The sequence below is a fragment of the Haliaeetus albicilla genome, chromosome 10, assembly GCF_947461875.1.
Source record: "Haliaeetus albicilla chromosome 10, bHalAlb1.1, whole genome shotgun sequence".
NCBI classification, from domain to species: Eukaryota; Metazoa; Chordata; class Aves; order Accipitriformes; family Accipitridae; genus Haliaeetus; species Haliaeetus albicilla.
Genome location: NC_091492.1, coordinates 8,485,754 through 8,508,919, shown reverse-complemented (window position 1 = coordinate 8,508,919; position 23,166 = coordinate 8,485,754). Strand labels below are relative to the sequence as shown.

The 23,166-nt window shown below is 38.6% G+C and overlaps 1 long non-coding RNA gene across 1 annotated transcript in view; it reads left to right on the top strand.

Moving 5' to 3' along the window:
• The first annotated feature begins 10,383 nt into the window (after positions 1-10,383).
• LOC138687240 (uncharacterized) overlaps positions 10,384-23,166 on the top strand; it is a 328,639-nt gene continuing 315,856 nt past the window's right edge. Inside the window, exons 1-3 of the long non-coding RNA XR_011326476.1 lie at positions 10,384-10,465; positions 13,669-13,980; positions 14,558-14,604. This is a non-coding gene — a long non-coding RNA (uncharacterized lncRNA). The remainder of the gene's footprint in view (positions 10,466-13,668; positions 13,981-14,557; positions 14,605-23,166) is intronic.

The following is a 23,166-nucleotide window of genomic DNA, read 5'->3' as shown; positions in this document are numbered from 1 at the left end:
TCACTTTACTTTTAAAGGTATATGCTAGAGAAAATTCAGAGCGCATGGTCAGTGAGGGGTGGTCGCACCTTGAAGGCAGGTAGTTTTGGGGCTGGAGGTGTGTTTTGCTACTATAATGAGATTATAATGAGCAAAGTTCACCCAGAGAACATGATTTAGCATGTCACTACTCCAGAACCGGGCACTTACGATATAAATCAGTGGCAAGACAATAGCATTGACAGAACCCCCATTATTTCACCTCCTTCCTTCAGTGGATTCAATGCAGGGACCTTCCATTCTTGTTCCAGTAGTTCCAGTTCCCCATCCCTGCAGTGATAGATATCACAGAGCCTGGCTGTGGTGTCTCCACTCTGCTCCACCCTCCATGTTGTTTCTCAGAGTCAGCATACCAAGCTCCCCTGGTGTTGCTAACATCTAAGGCTGCAGGTTATGTTCCTTAGGGAATTATTATGGAAAAGATTTTGTGTAACTCCACCGCGTTCCACCCTGGAGGTTTACCTTCCCTTAAGAGGGGGACATATCAATAAGTCACCTCCAGCAATCATTCCACAGGATTGTTGTCCATATTATTTATCCTCTAGTGCATTAAGTTTAAATCTTGCCTAAGATTCTTCTACCCATTCAATATTAAAAATGCAGACAGCAACAAAAATTTCTAGTATAAACCAAGCAAAACATTAATAAAACCTCCTTACCCTACTCACCTCACTTTGAGATGAGTTTTTGATTTGAACTTTGTTTTAATGAAAAATAAAATTCAATGTTCAAGTTCAGAACATGCTCACGTTTGATATTGTACCTGTTCACTAGATATTTTTCAGTGTATTCATTTCTTCCTACAGTCCATTTGAGAGACACATATTCATCAGCTGACTGCCTTGGTAGCATTTCAGCCCAAGCTAACGATTTTTTTCTCAAAGATAAAACAATAGCATTGTTCTTCCAGTAATGCAATATTTTTGTTTCATTTCTCATCGCATTATGCTTGAATGGCAGTTTTCAGTTAGATGAAATGAAAATTATATCCTTAAGCAAACAATGGGGGATTCTGCCAGTATGACCTTTAGGGTCAATCATCTCATTAGCAGTCAGCTTTTACAACTGCATATTATTTATAGGAGAGGGATTTACAAGCTGTTAAACTAAACAACAAATTAAATTGTCCATGAGCCATTGTCATCCGATATAGAAATTCACCGTGGGTAACAAGCTGCTGCTTTTTCAATGGGAAGTTTTGGAAAAATTTAATACACTTTATTTTTTGCCAGCATAACCTTTATAGGGAACAGTCCCTTTCTTATTATGATGGAAAACTGTGCCATCAGTGTAAACAGCTCCAGATGCACAGTGAAATTCAGCAGTCACAATCCACAAGCCTCATTTTAATGAATGCTCACAGGCATCTCTCTCGTCTGCTAATTGTTTTCAATCAAATTTAAAATACCACAAATAGAGAGTAGCTCAGTAGTGCATTTACAGTCTCCATTAACTAACGGTTTTTATTAAATATATTTAAAAAGCAATAATCTGAGAAGATAGCTTTAGGAAAGGCTTCCATCTCTGCATTTTGAAAATAGTACTGTTGTTTCAAATAACCTGACAGCCTGAGCATGATGTGATGTAATAAAGAAATACACTGTGACATCATATGTCTGATGTTCTTAAAGAATAGGTACACCAGATTTCTAGCATGCCTAATGATGCTGGTTTGCACTGACAAACTTAAGTGTACAAGCACTTTAGTTAATATTGCAGGGACTCTTCATTTTACATGTTTTGCTGTTTCTGTCTTAATTTTTTCAGGTATTTCAGTCTTAAGTATTAGTCTTCTTGTACAAAATCTATTAATTGTTCTGTTTTGAATCAAGTTGCTCATTGCTTTCAGAAGTCTAAGTCATTGCTCCATTGTGTGTTTCAGCTTACCTCACTTTTGTGCATTCTTTTCTAATATTGTCCTTATGAAAGAAACATAGTCCAGTCCTAATTTACCATTTTCCCTTGTTTCAATAGCTCATTTTTTCCCAAGAAACATTTGTATCAAGACAAGTCCAAAGAAAATCTTCTGTTACTCACTGTGCTTTGTGCTGCTTCTGGCCTCTCTTTATACTGCATATGGATAGGCAGAGAAAGGCAGCTGCTTTCAGGACTTCTGAACTCCTTATAGTCAACTGTTACTGGAAGAGGAAAAGAAACAGGAAGAATGTCCTGGTTTCCTGGCGACCTAAGGATCAATATAATGAATGCTTATAACAATTATAGTAATGATAACATACAGTAGCAGGGTTATATAGCAACTAATATCATACAGTTTAATTCTGGCTATTCTCACCTAAAATCAAATCCCCTTGAGGCACACATCGTACTTCCCCATCTTTTCGCATCACCCACCAAGTGCACCCAGGCCCTTGAGCAAAAGCAATCCCATGAATGGGTTTACCTTTGTGTGAGGCAGGAGTAACCCAGACTGTCTTCCCTAACATATTTTTTTATGTGGACTACAGGGACTTTATCCCCTTCTACAGTATGTAAAAATTCTGACTGGGGTCCATCTGTCATACCAGTCTTTCTGGGCAGGAGGGATGGTGCAAAGTCCTCTCAGTCGGTAGAGCAGAACTGGGTTTCAGTGCGGTGTGACAGGATCCAGTCTCAGGTGCTTACTTAAAAACAAAGCAAAAACCCCACAAAACCCCACAAAGTTTTCCACACTTTAATATTTATTGTATATTGCTAGACATTGGCGGGTAGGGTAGGGGAGAGCCAACCCTGATACTGTAAATTCAAGTGAAACAATGCCCACTTTTCATAAGAACTAAATGTAATCTGTGAAATCTGCAGTAAACTATCTGTGCCTTAGTCCAATCAAGTCAGCAAGCCCTTGATAACTTACTTCCTCTATGACCTCAATCAATGCCAGACTAACTTCACAAATCTAATCAAAGCCAATGATTTTTGAGAAGTCTGGTGACTCTGTAATAACACTACCAACATCAGGCCTACTTGCTGACCTTATGCTTAAATTCATGGTAAACATATAAAAAATGCCCTGCAGGACACAAAGTGTTGCATAAAACTATTCTAATTCATCACACAGCATGAATGTAAGCCCACTTATTTGCAGAGAGTGCTTTTGTCAGGGTAGTGGCTCTACAAAGGTTATGACTTTTTTTCTGGGCTTCCATGAAAAGATTAATCTAAGTTTAGACTGGCAAGAGGTCAAGGAGGACATAGTTTTCACTGCAAGAAGGGTATATATAGTCTGCATATACCTTCTGATATATTTAGCATGGACTAGAAAATTGCAGGAATTACCATGTTCCCAATTGTGTGTTCAGGAAAGTTTCTCACAGAATGGATAAGAGTTCTGGTTCTGGAATACACTGATGTGCAAGGGAAAATTTGGGAGATAACATAGGGTCCCTAAGACCTACAGAAGAGAAATACCATTTTGCCATGGGTTGAACACTAGCTGTGGATGGCTGCTGGCAACTTTACCCTGGTAGAAAGTTTATGCAAGGACCCGTGTCCTATCCTGTGGGATTTAATTCTGGACAGCTCTCAAATGGATTAAAATAAACAAGCTGTTACTCAGTTAAAACTCACAATTAGCTTTTCATTTTCTTTTTTTCCCTCACATGTCAGAAGAACATTGTCCAAATCCCACAGCGAGAGTTCATGTTAAAGAAGAAACTACATTTAATGACAGTTTAGGAGTTTTGGAAAACAACTCAGTAGAAAATAGCAAAATATGAATCACTACTTTAAACCCATGAAAATGTTTTAAGATTATGTACTCCACATTCTGGAATGATAATATTTTGTACACAATGCTAAGCTCCAGAAATTACATCTAAATGAAAGACTTCTGCTAGACATTCAGTGTAAGCTACTGACATCACTCTGTCCCAGGTGATTAATTCAAGTCACTCACAATCATTGAGTGGCATCTAGTTTTTACTTCTGTTATGACTGTCAAGCCAATGGTACCATGAGCTGGTTTATATTTTGTTGCATGTGTCATCAGCAGAACTGCAGCTGTGTCTCACTGTAGAACTTTTATTAGAAAGATGATGATGTATAGAGCAGAAGGAACACAGCTTGACTTTCAGATCCCAGACTGAGTTTGCTGCTCTAGCAGTTGGAGAAGTGGGAGAAAGGCTTTTGACATGCAAATTTTGTATCATTTTGGTACAAAGGCAAATGATGGATGATAAATACCATATCCCATTATATACACTTTACACTTTGCAGACAGAACCACACTTTGATATGCACAACCAGGAGAAAAGCAGTCAAAGGGGGACTATGATAGGGACATAAATGTCTACAAATAATTGAGCAGCAAGAATCCCTGTTATGTTATTGACAGCGGCTGAAAATGGCATAATAAGGAGCAATAGCGTGAAATTACTGCATAAAAGGAAACACTTAAATCAGACATTAGGGGGAAAAAAATCCTTAACAATGAGAAAAATTAGGCAATGGAAGTATTATATTTGTAGAGTTATTTAAAACATCACTAAGAGGTGTTCCAAAGTGTGATTTCACTTGACAAATTGTTATAAAAATTGCAGTTTCTTTACCCATTGTATCTGTTTGTTTAGTCACATCTACTGATTTTTAGTGACAACAACTTGTTTTTATACCGAGTGGTTCTTGTCATGGGCACTGACAAGCAACAAAGTGAGAGAATAAGGTGAAGTTTACTGGGCTTCAGTTATAATCAAGAAAACTGGTGTTCTTTAGAGTAAGTTGACAGTGTCTTTTGGATTCCTGAAAGGAGATCTTGATTTTAGGACTAATTTTGAAGTAATAGAAGTAAGCATGTCACTTTACTTAGTAAAGTGCAAAATTAAGCCATACAGCTATTGGGACGTATTAGTCATTACATCAAAATCTACCAGAAAGCACTGTCTAATTTCTTCTGTTTATTTCTTGCTTTTTTTTTATTTCATTCTTTTATAAGGAAGTTTCCTGCTTACTTTTTGGAAATTCACAGTATTTTAGCATTTGGAGTCTACTGAGACTCCTGTCCATCCATAATTTGTGCTCAATTCTATTATGAGCAGTCAATACCTGATGCTTACTCATGAACCACAAGAAATCCATTATATGTGGTATGCTACAGCCTTTAATGTTGCAGTATATTGCATGTGTTTAGCTTAGACTATTTTATTATTTAGTTTATTTTAAGACAGATCAATACCACCTACTGAATTTGATACTGTTTCCAAGACATTCACTAGCATTCTGGCTAAGAAAATGAACGCCCAATCACAATGTATATTCTTTTTTTATCACTTAAAATAATTCCAGTTAAAGCAGCTTATGTACACTTTAAGAAATTGAACGTTAAAAGCATTTTAAGAGGATTCAAGGGTAGAATTACTGAAATTCTGAAATATGCTTAAAGGCCAATTTTATCTACTACATATTAACCTTGTCAAAGTTTTTTAACTTTCCTTTTAGGTCATCAGTTTGCATTTGTTCATTAGCCCTAGGGATGAACTCCCATAGCTTGCCACTTTTCAATCACAAACAAGCTCACTATCTCACTTCACTGTGAAAAGTTTCTTGGTAAATGTAATATTATGGGGATCCATGGCTGTTCCACCTTGACGAGTCTTTACTGAATGTACTTATCCCTCAAGAAGAGGGATCTGGCTGCCAGTCTAGAAAACCCCACCTGTGTTTAGAGAGTCAGACAGGTGTTGGATTGGTTTTTTTTTCCCATTTCAAGGATTACTACTGGTAATAAAGAGTCCGTTTGCTGAATTAAGCCCCCAGTGGCACCTCTGTAACTCCTATTGTACAGCTATATGCTGACTGGAACCTACCAAACTATTTCAATGATGTACTGGCAGCAACACCCGTCAGCTAACTCTAAACTATTTGGGCTCTACAGGAGTAATAGGAATAAACTTTTGTCACTAATTAGATACGACTGGATACATACATGGATCAGATTTGTTGAGAAAGAAGGTGCCATTTCATCTTGTCACTTTCCAGAGCAGAGCAATGCTTTAAATAAGACCTGACAGAACACTGCTCTTTCTGGTGTCTGAGCGGACAACTTGATACATTACTGTGTAACATCACCATTTGTTCGCAGTTCTTCAGCCAGCTTCCAGTCCAGCTGGCTTGTTTCCAAGTCATTTTGAATTGCTTTTGGAAGATTGTGTAAGACATTCTGTCCAATAGTTTATTACTATAGAGATCTTGAGCCAGATCATCCTTTTAGAAGCCTTTTTTTCCCCTGTATTTTTCTATATTTCTGTAAGGGGGAGCAGCCCTGAGGCCAATTTACAAAACCTTTAGAGGAGTTCTTCCAACAGAGGGAAAACTCTCGTGGCAGACAGGGGCTCTAGAGTTCCCATCCCCTTGTCATGTTTGTTGTCTTTTCCTTCTCATATACCTTCTAGAAATATCAGTTTATTTGCTTATTTGCTACAGTCTTGTTTTATAATATTATCAAAAAAGATTAAAAAAAATGAGGACAGTGAAATGCATTGTGGAGAACCTGTTCTCTTTTTAAACCTGCCCAGCTTCTAGATGGTAGTGAGAGCTAGTGTGTAGGCTTTTGGGGTTCAGACCTCAATTCTGTTCTTTGCCTAGAATTCTTTGCCAAGACTTTTCTCCTTGTGCGCCAGTCTTCTCTTCCCTAAAATAAGGATAATGAAATTGACCTTTGTAAATTACTTGGAGATCTCTGATAAAAAGCATAAATTGATATTATGCTTTTTTTTGATAACTTTTTTTTTTGTAAAGCAAAAAGTATTACTGAAGTACTTGGGGAGGGCGGGAGGAGTATGACAATTAAAAGCATTCTCCTGTGCAAGATGTACTAAAAGATGCCTGCCAAGATTGTCCTTTTGGGGCTAGTCTTACTGTAGATGTTGATTAATATTAAAATAAAACAAAAAAAAGGTCTTGTTTCTTTGCTAGCAAAGCTTCATCTTGTTTCCTTTTTCCTGTAAAAGAGTAGCAGAAAATAACCTATGGATTATGGAACCAGCATTGACCAAGTTCTGGTATTGGGGTTGGTTTTTTTAGTGCTTCAGTGGGTAATTGTTCAGTAAGATGACAATGTTTTCTGCATTGCTGGGAAAAGAAATAATAGCTTGGATAATTTTTAGCTTTCTGTTTTTCTAAAAATGTAATGTCATAACTCTTCCACTTCCATGTTTTCTACTTCCTGTTATTTCTAAAAAAATGAGTCAGATAAATGGAAACATAGCTGCTGTGAATAATTTAAAGGTGGTCTGAGAATAGCTAACCATTACTTCTGGTGATGTTGCTTGTGATGGTTACACAATGATAAGATTATCAAAAGAATTGTGGGAGACAGAAAAATGGAAAGGATGCATTAAGTCATGTAGTCATTTTTGCTATTGTAGGATTATGCCTTACATTAGTATTACTAATGGCTTGTCTAGCTACCTTTAAAAAGTTTGAGAAAATGGATTTCCAGTATTTCTTCAACATTATCTCTATATCTTCTGCTTCCATGAAAACATTTCTTTTTTTTTTTTTTTTTTATTTCATCTTATTATTTCTAGAGACTCTTCTTGCTGCTAAAAACTCTACAGGTTAAAACAGACAGAGAGCACTCCCTTTCCCCATCACACAAGTAATGAAAAAAATCATACTTCAGATTTGTTGCATAACAAAAATGCATGACAACACATTTTCACAAAACCCACAACATTTCATAGAAATGAGTGATCTTACTGAATATATTTCTTTACTTTTTTGCTTTCTCATCTATTCTGTCTTTGCTCCATCTTTCATACCAGTGGGGGATGAGTAGGACGCACAGCCCAGAGACTGGAGACGTTGTCCAGCCAAGGCATTTCTGGTTTTCTATGAAAGTAGGATGGTACCATGCTTGTCCCAAATATTCTCCAAGTAGCAATAGGACAAGATAAATTTACCTTTTTTTTTTTTCATCTTCAGTAATCCTCAACAAATTGTGTAGCCCTGATTCAGTAAATGTTTGATACTGAGTCTGAAGATGGGACAGAATCTCATTTACTCCTTCATGCTTGTTTTAGAAGGCTAACACTATAAAAATCCATTAAATATTAATTTATTCTAATTTGGTTTCCGATTTCACTGTTTGGTGAAAAGAAACTTTGGCTTTGCCATAAACAAGCATGTGCTAAGGAACTGTAAAGATCAAATTTGATTGGGATGGGAAGATACCACTTCCCAGACTAATTTCAGAATGTAACTACTATCTCAAGACTAAGCTTTCCTGTTTGCTCTTCTCCTGTTAACACTGTTTTCATAAGAGATTTTAATCCATAACTCAGACAGAGAAAAGATCTGGAATTAGAGATATAAATGGCTCAGGGATACATACAAGCAGTGGGTAATTTTTTCTGTGTTGCCTGCCAAAACAGAACAGTGGATATTTCCCATCTGGCATCACTTTAATTAGCTGATTCCATTGTAACTACACAATTACCTATCTATTAGTATTGCTTAAACCCTGTTAATTTTCAGGAAAAGTCTACCTGTGAAACTGATCCCCTTCTTATGGCTCTACACTGAGCCCCTTTCTATGTCTCTAACTATTCAACTACAGGGACATAAATATGAAAGGACAGGCCAGAGTGAACCCCCAGAGCTGTATGTTTGCAGAATGATGGAAATCAGATTTCACGTTTGTCTGAAGGCTGACTCAACTTGGAGTAGCTGTCTACCTTCTGGTCCTCTAAGTACTGAGCAGCAGCCAAGAAGTGGCCTGGCCATTTCATCATTCTGGAGCTGCACATTGTCCGATCAAGACCTACCTTATAGTATCTTTTGCACTGGCATATTTGACAAAAATCATTCACTTCACTTGAGGTTTGAAATTCCTCTAGTTTCACAAATTCCATGTTTCCACCCAAAGCTGTACTGATCTTTTATCACCACTGTCGCTGTTCCGACAGAAAAAGCAGTTGGGCAGCCTCTCTGCTTCCTTTTTTCACAGTCTATTGAGGTTACATCTAATGGGCAAATATAAAACTGGGACCAATGCCTTGGAAATCCCTTTAAGTTTCACTTAGAGGCCAAGTAGTTACAAACCCCTTGATTGATCTGTACTTTAACCCTAACAGCTGCTGATTTTCCTCTAGCTTCTCTATTTACCCTTCTCTCAACTTTTTTCCTCACAGATTCAAGTAATAGTTTTAAGCCTTTAAGAGAATTGGTCACTTGTCATTGCTGCCAGATCTTTCAGCAGGATGAAATCTACTTCAGGGAAAGACATAGTCACCTATCATTAAAGTTTTCTGACATTGTTCTCTACAAGAAACTACTTCTATTTGGTTTTGGCTTCAGCAAGTTTCAATTACGTAAGTTAAAAGGTTTCCAGCTTGGATGTTTCTCTCTGATTGTGGGGATGACAGAAGAGTGGGAGACAAGACAGGACAAAAGGTTTATCAAGCAGCTCCTAAAGCGGGCTCTTGCTTTTGCCTCTGTTGAGGGACAAAAGGCAATCTTTTCCTTTGAAAGTACTACCTTTCTTATACGTAGACTGGATATTTTCTCCTTTCTTTTTTAGGAGATGCTATTGGAATCTTAACATTTGTATGCATTTTCCTAAATATAAAATTTGCCCCAAAAACGCCAAAGAAAGGCCGGAGGAGAAAAAGCAGAAGCGATCCGTGGCAGCTGGGCATGTGCCCATTTCTCTAGCACTGTGTTCCCGCACAACAGGATGACAGGCTGACACGAAAGGAAAACGGCTGAGTAACAAAGGCTGTCCCTTCTCCATACCTTGCTTTTCCTGCAGAACGGCATTGCCACGGGGGCTTACGTCCCTCCATCCCCCCCAGAATGCCTACAGCCTCTTCCTTCCTTCCTCCCTTCCTCTGTCTCACCTTCGGGGATGTGGAGGAGCGGAGAGGGAGCAGCTGGGGCGCATTCATTCGGCAGCGCTCCCCGCTGCCTCTCCCCTCACGAGCGAGCAGTAATGGCAGCGGCCGTTGCTGTGAAGGCGGGAACCCCCCCTGCTGCCAGAGGCCCGGGGCGCTGCAGGGGGGCGGGGGTGGGGCAGCCGTTGTGAGGCATGAAAAAGGAGGGGTCTGAACGCACCAATCAAAAATCCTGTGCCCCCCCAACCCGAACGGGATTGGCTGAATGCTGGGGCGCTGTGCGCAGTGCGTAGCTCTGAGACAGAGTCTGCCTAGCAGCCCAGAATGTTCTGGAAACTCTGAGGGACAGTGAGGAAGCAGCTGGTGGTGGTTCTTGCTGCAGGGGCGGTGAATGCTTTGGTTTCTCGAGGGCTGTTGGCAGGCTGGTCATCCAGTGCGGTGTCCTCACGCTCATGTGTTTTGTTTGCCTTTGTTTTCGCTGCCTCATGAATCCTGCACAGTTTCTCTCCCTCAGTAGCTGCAGAATTGACTGTGGCTTACCCCTCTGGGTAACTAGTGCTATGGGGAGATGGCTGCTATGAAGCTTACCTGGAAAACAGGTGAGAATTGCTGTTCCCACAGTTTTACGTTCCTTGGCGTGACCATACTCTGCTGTTATGAGTGTCTGTTACCTCCTTTTTTAAAATCGATCCCACACCAGTGGCAACCTGCAGCTCGTGTTGGTTAGTGTAAGGCTAGGTGCCTGTGCTGCAGCTTTACCTGCGCCGGCTTGGTTGCTAATCCCTGTGGATGTCACGTAATGGTGAAACTGTCAAGAAACTGATGGGGTTTGCTCCCTTCCTAAGGGGAAAAGCAATGCAAAGTTTATTAATTCCTTTTTAAGATTACAAAATAAAGTGCTTAACAATGAAGAGTGTAAGTGTTTAACTCCCAAGTGCCTAATTGCACGGCCACCAACCAATTGTAGGTTGGTTTCCTGAAGAAATGAGCTTCAGCTGTTTGTCCTCCTTGGCTCTAACAGTGTGATTGAGTACATGAAAGAGATGTTTTCTCAAGGTGATTTTTACATTTTACTAGCCTAAAGGAAATCCAACTCAGACACACAAATGCAGGCACTACTTACTTCCATGCATGCAGGTTCACTAAATTCAGGTGAATGGGGCCACCTTAATTTCTATGGTTTTTTTCTAACTGGTGTTTGACTTTTCAGTTTTAAAAATATTTAAACAAACTTTTTGTATAAGCTCCAAGATACCCAAAGTGTATGGATTTGTACAAAAGTCTAAGCCATGCTCAGAGGGTTCAGTAGGTGCAATCCCTATTGCACAGCATATTAGATAGCATAAGGCTATTTGGCAGCTCTGTACTGGACTTCAAGTCTGCCTCTACTGAATTAATGTTTGTGGATGGATTTAATGTAGGATGAAGTTTGAATGACTTACAGAGGCATCTGTGCTCCTTGTTGTGGGCAGGGCTCTATCCTATCTTCAGCTACAAGAACACATGGATTAGCCACGATTCTGATAAATTCCTTGAAGTTTAAACAAGCTTTTACACATTGAGATGCTCTGTCCGGACAATAATTTCGTAATTAGATTTCTGCCCATACCAAAATTTCCATAGTTGATTCTACCAAGCATGTAGCCTGTCGTCCTCATTTGAGATTTATAAGGTCAAAGTTTTACCACTTTCAATGACTCATTTTCAGTGCTGTGCTGTCAGTTCAATTTGAAGCAGGGTAAACTGTTAAAACCATAGATTGAGGGGTGACAGCAAAAAATAAATCAATAGCTTCAATATTCAAATAGGTTTTTGTAACTCCCTACAGCCTCTGTTTTCTACTCCTTTCTGCTTCCTCCTTTCTTCTAAAGGATATCAGGTTGTTTCTTATTTTAGTTAGTGTTACAGCTGGCAATTTAAGGAATGTAGTTTGGCCAAAACTGACCACCTTGGAATTCAGTTCATCCACTAGCGGAGAAAAAGGGTTCATGGCTGTTCATAAAAGTAGCCTATCCACTTCACTGGGGATGTTAATTTAAGTAACTACTGAGTGGTGCAAGACATTTGGACTTTTGCCTCTTGGTGAACATTTACAGAGTAATTACATTGTTAATACACATCATGTCTGGGTTTTTTATTTTGAAAGCTTTCAAAGGTAGTCTAAAATACTTGTGTTTAAGCTGGAGGGGGCAGGGAGGAATATATTTTTGTTTTATATCCATGGCAACTCCCTTTTTTTTTTTAATTACTCCTTAAAAAGAATATTTGGTACTCTTTAACCTCTTTTTAAAGAAGTTATTGAAACACAGACTCTTTGTTTTTTATTTAAAATATTTTCTGCTTTTTAAAATATTGAAGTAGCTCTTTCGTTTTAAAATAGAGTAAAAAGAAAAATTATTATAGAAGATGAAATACTTTAGAGCAGTATCTTTCTCATTTCAATTCAACAGCATTAAATATTTCAATGCCGTGTAACTCCCAGTATATTTATTTTTTATGCTAGGAAAGTGAGGCCTATCCCTTTTTAGAGAATCTGTTGTAAATTTTGGTTCATTGCTAACTTCTGATAAAACCCTGCTTTTTTTTTTTTATCCCCTGAGTTACATGTCACAGATATTAACTGCTCTGTATATACCTTCTTCATGTTTAACAGGTGAAACGCATATAGTGGCTCAGCCCTAGCATTTATTTTATGGAAAGAAAGGAATGCTTCATTACATCTTTTCTTTTGGGTTTTTTTTGAGTGGAGGGAGGGCAATTATTATGTATTAGAAAAATAAATAGATCAAAAGCTTTGTTATATACAAGTGCCAAAAAAGGGTTCTTTTTCATGTAGGCTCAAGAACACGAAATATTGAATTAATTATAATAATGCTTCTCAAGTAAGATTAGATTTTCACTAAATTTAAAAAGGCAGTAGATGAAATGGACAATATTAGTTGTAGTTTATATTATTACTAGGGATCACTTGCAGTGGTATGTATGTGAATTGGAAATAACCTGGGGCTACATGAATGTATGCGCTTCAGCGGTGTCCTCAGGCTAACAAAGCTGCTCTAAGCTCGCAAGTTTTACTGGTGAGCAGTCTTCAGGTTGGCTTCAGAGGTTTAATTTTCATCAGCCTTGCCACATTTTCCATGAAGAGTGAATCTAAAGACATTGTTCACACTTGCATTACTCCATCTGTGGAAAAATGCAAATGACATCAGTTTAGGACCTGCTGCAGTGAATGACAGTATTCTAGACAGTGACCTTTTATGTGCTACACTGTATTTTTTTCTGAAGGGAAGGGATAGATGTGGGGTCAAACAGATGATGCAGAATGTGTGCACTGAGAAAAGAAAAAACAAAATATTTTTGTTTAATAGCTCCCCCCTTCTATCAGACAGGGAGTGGCTGGGGTGAGCTCATACATGTTAGAGGATTCACTCTTACATGGGACTTATATGTTCAGTAATGTTCTGAGCTTCTATGAATCTGAGAAGGAATAAGTGATATGCTACAAAGCCTTACCACTTGAGCAACCTTAAATGTTTGAGCTGGATGAAATTTTTTTTTATATGTTCTGAAGAAATATTATTGGACATTTTTTTTTTTCTTTACTTTTACTGGGGGGTGAAGCTCATTCCTTGCTTTTCCTTTGTGTTTTCCTATTTCTTTTGTGTTCTTCCCAACAAAATTTTTGTAAGATGTTGTAAGCAACAGAACAATTTTGCTTTTTCAAAGCTATAAGAAAAAGTACTTTAAGATTGTGACAGAAATATTTAGGCTTTGTTTACTTTTTCTTTTTGCCCTGTATTAGACTGTGTTCTTTTGAAGTGACTGTTGACAAGGAACCTCCTGGAGGAGAGGAGAGATTGTCTGCTGAGGGAGCTGCTGAGCGGGCACTCTCAAGAAATGGGAGCTTCAAGAGGCTGCAGGCCATGGTAGGAATGGTGCCACTGGAGCTTGACATGCAGAGAGGGAGACCCAGCCAGCCAGACCAAAGAAGATCCAAGAAGAACTGCCTGTGGACCCAGAGGGTAATGGGCAATAAGCTTGCTGAAGTTGAGGAAGTCGTTGAATCAGCATCACCTACCCAGGAAATGAGGACCTGCCTGAAGGGATGCGGTAGGTAAGGAAATACTAATAATATTCATTTACTAGCTAGAGTAGGGTACAGTCACAGTTGCTTTACAATTTTATGAAACTGGTCTTGAAGCTTCACTGACCTTTCTATTGAGTCAGTGGTTTTGGTATCCAAATAACAATTTTTAGTTTCTAGGCTCATTTTTGAAAAGTATCTGAGAGAGAAACTCCAGAGTCAAGAGTAACTTTTTCTGATATGTCCCCTGGCAAGTGCAATTCCCCCCTGCCCCCTTAAAGAACTGTGTAGTGTAGTAGCTGTTTATTTTCACCTGAGGGCATGTGGTAGGCCAAATGAAGTATATTCAGCTCTACAATGAAGGATCTGAAAATGTTTATTTTTCTTATGCCAATTATTTTGATGGTAGATGTGTTAGCTTGTTTCGTGTTTCTACAGTGTGGGCTCTCTGGTATATTCTGACAAAATTTTCCTTTTGATTATGAGTTTAGTAAAATGGGGAGGAGGTGGCAGTTGACTTTTGAAGTGGTGATGGAAGAAATATTGTACTGAAAAAAATACTCCTGTGCTGATTACTTGCTTTTTAAAATATGTGTTCTGATTGTAGAGAGGAATGTCCTTCTTGGCAGATGTAATCCTTTTCAGGCTATTGAGGTAGGAGTAATTAACTTTTCTCTGTGTAAATGCAGTGGAATTTGAGGACTTGACTGTTATCACTGGAAGTTTTGAGAAGTGTTTTCATTGTTTCTGAATTAGTAAGATAGATGTGCTGATATGTGTAATTTATAAGGGAGTCTATTACTGGCTAGGAGATACTGCCTATTTTGACCTAATCCCAGTTTCAGAATGGATTTTAGTACTTAAAACTGTAAATTCCATGTTGCATGAACACATTGTAGAGTTCATGCTCCTAATAATTAAAAAACAGATGATATGCAAGCTGATATGCAAGCCTGATTTGTTGAAAGTCGTGTGCATGTGTGTATACTTTGTGCCTACCTTTGCCATTGAGAAAGTCAGTGGAAGAAGGGAGTTGATGGCTATCCATGTGTTGAAACTGATTTATAAGAACATGTTGGTTACTGTTGTGTTGTTTTGGAAATGTTCTAATGTGAGAAACAAAGGTCTGGTTTGCTATCTGCAGTGTGGCTACTTTTTGGAATTCTTCAGTCAAGCAACCTGACCTTAGTGTATCAGTTGTGAATGAAGTTTAAAGTAATTTTGCTTAGTAACTGTGTGACTGACACTGGGAAAACGGAATGACACTGACGAGGCAATATGTTACAGCAAAAGAATCTGTTTTAGTAACTACACAATTTATGTATTATTTCAGATATGGTTTTTTTTAGGGCTTTTCTGAGCCTGCACTTCACTACAGTACTGTCCTATTTAAAGTGGAGGGAAGGTGTGTTGTATTGTGTAATGTTCACTGGTGTTTTTGGTCCCTTCTTGTCAAGTTTATGGACCCGTCATGACTCATTCTGGCCTGTGTGTGCAATCTTCTACCTCAGGGGAACCAGGTTACAGAGCAAATACTCTGGCACATAAAGTCAGCCAGCTGTGCACATTCACTAAAGAACTGGGAAGTGCTGTCAGACTTGTGGGTTTGGGGTAGCTGAAAGTAGGGTAAGATCTACTGGGTACATAATTATTTCTTAGACTGAGAAATAATGAGTTACAGAGTATGTCAAGTTGTTCCGAAGCAGCAGGGAATTTCTAAACATTTTCATGGATTACTTTGGGTTTGGTTTGATAATGTACAGTAGCAGTTATTTGCCACAATCAACTTTCAGTGTTATTAACAGTCTAAAAAAGCATAAGTAGGCAAAAGACATCTTAGTGAAAAAAGCAGATAATGGCTTCTATAATCGCTAGTGATAGGCACTAAAATGTGTTTCTCAGTTTACCTTTCTATTCAATGAAAATGTCTTCTGTTTATTGAGATATAAAGATTTTCTGAATTGGCTAAGAAAATAAAAGCTTCTACCCAAATTGAGCAAGGTGATGCAATTAAAAAAGTAGCAGAGCCAGACACCTGAATGATGCAGAATTCAGCATCCAATGTAGAATTTGCAGTGTGAACTACATTCTCTTTCCAAATTCATCTTACTATTGTGATGCTTTTAGATTGAGGTCTGAATTTCTGTTTTGTGAAATACACCCCTTGCTGCAAGAAAATCAATCTGGTTAAAGATTATGTTTCCGAGGAGAAAAAGGTCTAGAATGCAGAGACTTCAAACACGGAGGAAGATCTGTCTCAATGTGTTTTGTTATTGGTAGGGAGGGTGCTGACTTTCACTGTTCTATGAATAAATAAAAAGAAGTACTAATTCTCTTGTATCTTAACACTAAAAAGGGACTTTTCTATAATAATGTCTGTCACCACAATACCATTTCAAGAAGTTTCTTTCACGACATGAAACCTCAACTGGCTAAAAATATCTACTAGTGACTCCTGATAGTGTGTTATCTAATGTCTGCCATTGATGAATAGTAGCTGTGATGAAACCAATGTGTTGGGAGAAAAGGTACTACTAAGAATTCAGAAGGGAAAAACCCACCCAAAAAACTTCAGGTCATTACTTTCCTGCTCTTTATTGAAGGCCTCTTCTGCACATTATATGTGGGTTCCACTCTTTTGGAGTGTTTAGTATAAAATCCATTGTTGTAGTACAAGTGCAGAAATTTAGAAGTGGTGTAATGCATTACAAACATTCTTTTTATTTGTTTTTAAATTTTCATTTAATGAGAGAAAGCATTTTTTTAGATGGATATACGTATTCTCATTTATAAAAAGGTGGGGGAAATTGTACTTTTAAGAATACATTGCTTTCAAAGAATTTCTGTAAAATCAATATATGGTATGTTTCTTACAGCAGTGAACAACTTGCTTAAAGAAATAGAGAAGCCATTGAAATAAAACAACTTTGAGCAACATGTACTTCCATCTCAGGCTTTTTGCTATAGATTTTGTGGACCAGATTCATTAGGAAAAATTTGGTTCATTTAGGGAACTGTTATAACAACTGTTAAGACTTGAGTAAATTAAAGATTAAAAAAATGCCCACACCATGTAGTATTTTAAAAATTCTTGTCCCCATCAATACTGTGAATGAATTCCACAAGCAGCTGATCTTTTCCTTCCAGACCTGTTGTTCAAGGAGTGTCTGGAGTTTTCAGGTATTTGTATAGTAAGCAGTATTTCCAGCTAAGCAGATAGACATTCAGGAATTGAGTTCACATCTTTAGACTGAGCACAAGAACTCTATGCTTTCTGAATTTGTGAGATCTGTTGTGCATATTTGCAAAATGAAATGCATGGGACATGTTGGACTTAATGCTTATGTATAGATAATTTGTGTAGCAAATGATTTGCATCAAGCAAAGCACATATGCACGTGCTTCTGTCCAGCAGATGTTCTGCTGCAGAAGTATGGGAGTCTGCGCCAAGAGAGAAATCTTGCGTTTAATTAAAATGTTTTCCTGGTTTTTTACTGGCATTCCAACTAAACTTAGTCAGACTGTGAGGTATCAAGAGTGGTAGCATAAACGTGTATATACTTGTTCAATTTTTGACACCTGAGAACTGTAGACTAAAATTTACACACAGTTTAAATTAAATTTTACAACAGCTCTAGCCATATTAAATTCTGTTTACATATTACATAAGGAAAGGCTATGTGATCTATACTTTATATCTGTAATTGTTTGTGTGATGCATTTGAATCATTAGGATTCAAAGAGCCAGTCTTAAATATTCTTCACAAATATCTGTATTTGGTGCAGGGGGAGGGGAGAACTCTTTGTTTTCAAACCCTCTGAAGTTCTTGAAGTGCAAAATGTTTTCTTTAGGTCAATTGATTATTGACATCAGATATTCCCGTTTCTCAGATGGTGAACTGAAACAAGGCCTGCTTGGTGAGAACAAAGGCTGTTCTATTACAGTGGATGATTAGACTTGCAAACCTAATTATCCCCTTTGGGACTCCGCACAGACTTAATGCAGCTTGGATTATGGAGGCAGGTTCTTTCTTTCAACTTTGTTCAATAGATTTCTGACAAGTCTGGTCTTACACATGATTAAATTTCAGCACAAAGATTAGAGAGCTTTCTGCAAAGGAATCACTGGATTTTGGGGGGTTGGAATAGAACAACCCTTTTGTTTCACTTTGAGGTTTGGTTTTTTCCCCCTATTATTTTTATTCAGGGGAAAAGAGTAGGGTTTCTTTCAAGTAGAGCTATCCTTCAGGTCTGATGTATGAGAAGTGATTGATGCACCTTAGTATCTACAATCTGTATAAGGTTTATATTTGCAAAATGAAATTGTCATAAGTAAGTGGTAACCGTGGTCACTGGGCAATTTTATTGCCACGTCTAGTTTTAACTTTGTGAGCCATTGAATGGCACAGGAGGTAAGGTAATTTGGGTAGTCACTTACAGTCCCCGTACTGTGTAGACAGACTGCCTGACCTTCAGAGAAATTCATGCCTTTTTGGTGTCTCCCCAAGGCTGTCAGTGAAGATGTAACAGGTTGTAGGTAGGCTCTGGAGCTTCAGTGATAGTCAGTTGATCCAACTTTAGGTGTTTGCATTAGCTGATTGTTACTGAAGCTTCTAAAGCATGAAAGCATATTTAATTTCCCAGAGGAGAGCAATAAAAAAAGAATTTTATTGAAATCTAAATCCTAAGCCTCAAAAACTTGCTCCTGGAGTATTACCAGTGTAAACATCAGTCCTTCTTCCAGGCTGTATTTACCACTAAATTTATATTTTTATAACCATAAGTCAAGCTACATATCAAAACACATCTATCTATCTTTTTTAATATACTCAGCTCTTATGTTACTGCATTCTTGTAATGAAGGCAAGAATACTTGCAAATAATCCTGCAAACACTAATACTAGAAGTCTCGTAAGGGTTTGTCTTGCAGAATTGGCAGGTACTTAATTATGAGCACCCTCGTACAGACGCTTTTCTTGTGGGCTCTCTTAGGTAGATTTTCTTGTATCCTTTTGTCTCTTAAAAAGGGTTTTAGTAATCTGTCAGCCTATCCTATTTTCTGCAAAATTTAAATAACTGTCAAAATTTTTGAGAAGGCCATCTCAAAAAAAAAAAAAAAAAAAAGAAAAAGTGGCCTATAGATTAAGAAGTGATTGGGAGGAAGAGGGAAGTGAGGTGTTTGGGGTTTTTTTAAGCCTTCTTTCTGTATGAGACTAGGCTAAAATATCTTCCCCTAAATATGTGATGTTCTCACTCTAATTAGATACATATTTTCTACACTGACAGATGAAGAAAGCCCTACAGCCTTACAAACAGCCCTTAGACAGACAGGCAGACAAATTTTTGTTGCCCATAAATAGATTATTCAGGTAAGAATTTACTGAACCGTAAGAATGCACTGTACATCAAGCTGATTAAAAAAAATTAAACAAGTTGAAACGTCATACATTAATAATGCTGCTGCTTAGTTAAGATCGCTTTTACTGTAGTTTGGCACAGTCAAGCATCCAAGGAATAGTATAGTAATTCTGAAAGTTATAAATAAGTAGTCTGGACCAAAATACTGGCAGTCAAGTATATTGTACTCTATATTGTATATTGAAAAATATGTGCTGGTAGGGAAAGAAATGCCCTACCAAACCAACATACATTTCTTATTATACTGTTCTTGATATCTTATTAGTGGGTATATTGGCTTTGTGTGGCAAGGTTTTGGTGGCGGGGGGGCTGGGGGTTACAGGGGTGGCTTCGGTAAGAAGCTGCTGGAAGCTTCCCTTGTGTTTGAGAGAGCCCATACCAGACGGCTCTAAGACGGACCCGCTGCTGGCCAAGGCCAAGCCAATCAGCAATAGTTGTAACGCCTCTGTGATAACATTTTTAAGAAGGGAAAAAAAAAGTTGGGACAGACAGAAACAGCAGCCAGACAGAGGAGTGAGAACATGTAAGAGAAACAACCCTGCAGACATCTAGGTCAGTGAAGAAGGAGGGGGAGGAGATGCGCCAGGCACCAGAGCAGAGATTCCCCTGCAGCCCGTGGGGAAGACCATGGTGAGGCAGGCTGTCCCCCTGCAGTCCAGGGAGGTCCACGGTGGAGCAGATCTCCACCTGCAGCCCGTGGAGGACCCCATGCCGGAGCAGGTGGGTTCCCGAAGGAGGCTGTGACCCCGTGGGAACCCTGCGCTGGAGCGGGCTCCTGGCAGGACCTGCGGATCTGTGGAGAGAGGAGTGCACGGAGCAGGTTTTCTGGCAGGACTTGTGACCCCGTGGGGGACCCACGCTGGGGCAGTGTGCTCCTGAAGGACTGCACACCCTGGAAAGGACCCATGCTGGAGCAGTTCATGAAGAACTGCAGCCCGTGGGAATGGCCCATGTTGGAGAAGTTCGTGGAGGACTGTCTCCCGTGGATGGGACCCCACGTTGGAGCAGGGGAGGAGTGTGATGAGTCCTCCCCCTGAGGAGGAGGAAGCGGCATAAAATAACGTGTGATGAATTGACCGTAAGCCCCATCCCCAAACCCCGGTGCCGCTGTGGGGGCTTGGTAGAGAATCCGGGAGTGAAGTTGTGCCTGGGAAGAAGGGAGGGGTGGAGGGAAGGTGTTCTGAGATTTGGTTTTATTTCTCATTACCCTACTCTGGTTGATTTGTAATAAAATGAGTTAATTTTCCCCAAGCTGAGTCTGTTTTGCCCGTGATGGTAATTGGTGAGTGATCTCTCCTGTCCTTATCTCGACCCACAAGCTCTTTGTTATATTTTCTCTCCCCTGTCCAGCTGAGGATGGGGAGTGATAGATGGGCTTTGGTGGGCACCTGGCATCCAGCCAGGGTCAATCCATCACAGCGGATATGGATTATTGGCATGATGGGGTTGTCAGAAGTGAGTGACTTGGGAAAAAGCTTTATGCACAAAAGCATGTAAAGGAAGGGATGTTGGGATTCTTAGGAGTTATGTAGCTTCTGCAAAAAATCCAAACCTACAAAAAACACAAAAACACCAACCCGGCTAACTGTTATTTTTCTTCCATGAAGAGTCCTGAATGACCACTTCTGTGTACCCTCAATCCCTGTTTTGTGTTCATCCACATCAGAAGATGTTTTGAGAATTCTTACCTTTACATAGCAGTCTTATGTAAATCATCTGTAGAGCAAAAGTATCACCCATGTTTATGTATTTGAAATCGTTTGTGCTTAACTATCCCATATGCTACATACCTCCTTCTAACCAGGACATGGTTCTTTTTCCAGCTCTAGGTAATGTAATGAGTTACAGAAAACCAGACTTTGGTCAGTTTTAGATATTTTATAGTGTTACTGTGGAAGGAAAGGAAAGAGAGTTCTAATGGGTGCATGGAGGAATCTTTTGTATGGTCCATGCTTCCTTCATGGGCTGGCTTTTTTTTGGTATGTTTTTTTTCTAGCTTACTAGTTTGTACTAATATTTTTGTCTATTTAATATAAGAATCACAGTTCTAAGCCTTTATTTTAATCTCTCTAAATCCCTCCATGATTTACCTCTCTACACATGTTCACATAGGGGTAAAATGCAGATCAGTTTCTTCTGTAATGTTAAACAACCAATGATTTCTCCTCAGGCATTTCTAAAAGTACTAAGCCATTGTCTCCTTTGACAGAAAAAAGAAAATGCTGAAATAGAAAACAAACAAAAATGCACCTGGATTTATAAAATATGTTTGTTTTTTTCTTGGAGTTTTGTCAGCTTTGTTAACGTTAGTCCTTTAGAAGAAGATGTTAGTAGTGTAGGAAGCTGTGGAAAACTGGTACCTTTACCACAATTCAAATGTTGTAATGTAAAGGAGTCTATTTTATGGGTTCTTCTGTGATATTTGGATGTGTCTGCATGAATTTCATGTTACTATTTCCATTTCTGTGGGAATGCATAGAAATATTTAAAGTGATATGTAAAAAATATCATATAAGTGTTTCTGAAATTTGGATGCCATTGTAAAATATGGATAAATTGTTGGCAACAGGATTCTTAATTTAAGACTGATAGTCAAGGTTACAAGTGAGGACAGAAATCTTAAATTCATGGTGTATTCAGACCCACACTTGTAAACGAGAGAAACTTTTCAGCAGTACTATCTTAGACTTTCATGAAACTTGGCTTAAGATTAGAGTTCAGAGTTCAGGAGCTTCTGTCTAGGAAAGATTCTTTCTGCCATATGCATAACCACTCAGCATGCATTTAGTGGTTTTATATTCTGTAGGAACATAAGTACAGATTAAAAAAACCCTTTTTAAAAAAAATAAATAGTTCATTAAAACATATTTATTGGTTAGTTTGTCATTTGCCTTCTGTTACTAAGGCAACTGTCTTTTTCCTGAAGGGCAAAAAATTGATTGTCAATGCTATCTAAGATTTAAAAAAAAAAAAAAAAAAAAAGAAATTATTCTTGACTATCTTTCTTTGCAGATTGCCTTGATCTACTTTCTTGGGAATTTTTAAGCAAGCACTAGAAAAAAAGAAAACCTGCTAGCATTTGAAAACAGTGTATGAAACAACCTTAGCTATACTAAGCATCTTGGGAGAGTGTAAGATGTAAATTGAATAGTTGATAGGAGGAAATCAAATCACCTTGGACATAGGGTTCAATTTTTATTTTAAAATGTTTTAAATATGAGTCGTCATATCCTTGTGTGCCATGTTGCACTGTAGTACACTGACAGACAATGTAGTTAGACAACTTGCCTTTTTTATGTATTTGAAACTTCAAATTATAACATCAGTTTCTTTGTGTTTATCCCAACAATCCACTTCTCCAGTGCTGGGAGAGTTTGGCTGAGTATCTCATAGCAACAGTCCTTTAAGAATCTCCATTCAGTCATCCTTTGTGATTTGGATCAGGCTTGTTACTGAAAGCAGAAAATAAAGTGAAATAAAACAAGAGCAACTTAAAGCTTCCACAGTATTTATTATATGTAGCACAGAAATAGCTTGAATTCTGAATAAATTTGTAGCATTTTTGCAATACCAGTTCAACTATTTTTCAACTACTGAAGTGCACCCTCAGCAAGTTTGCAGGGTCGATCTGCTTGAGGGTAGGGAGGCTCTACAGAGGGATCTGGACAGGCTGGATCGATGGGCTGAGGCCAATCATATGAAGTTCAATAAGGCCAAGTGCCAGGTCCTGCACTTTGGTCACAGCAACCCCATGCAGCGCTACAGGCTTGGGGAAGAGTGGCTGGAAAGCTGCCCGGC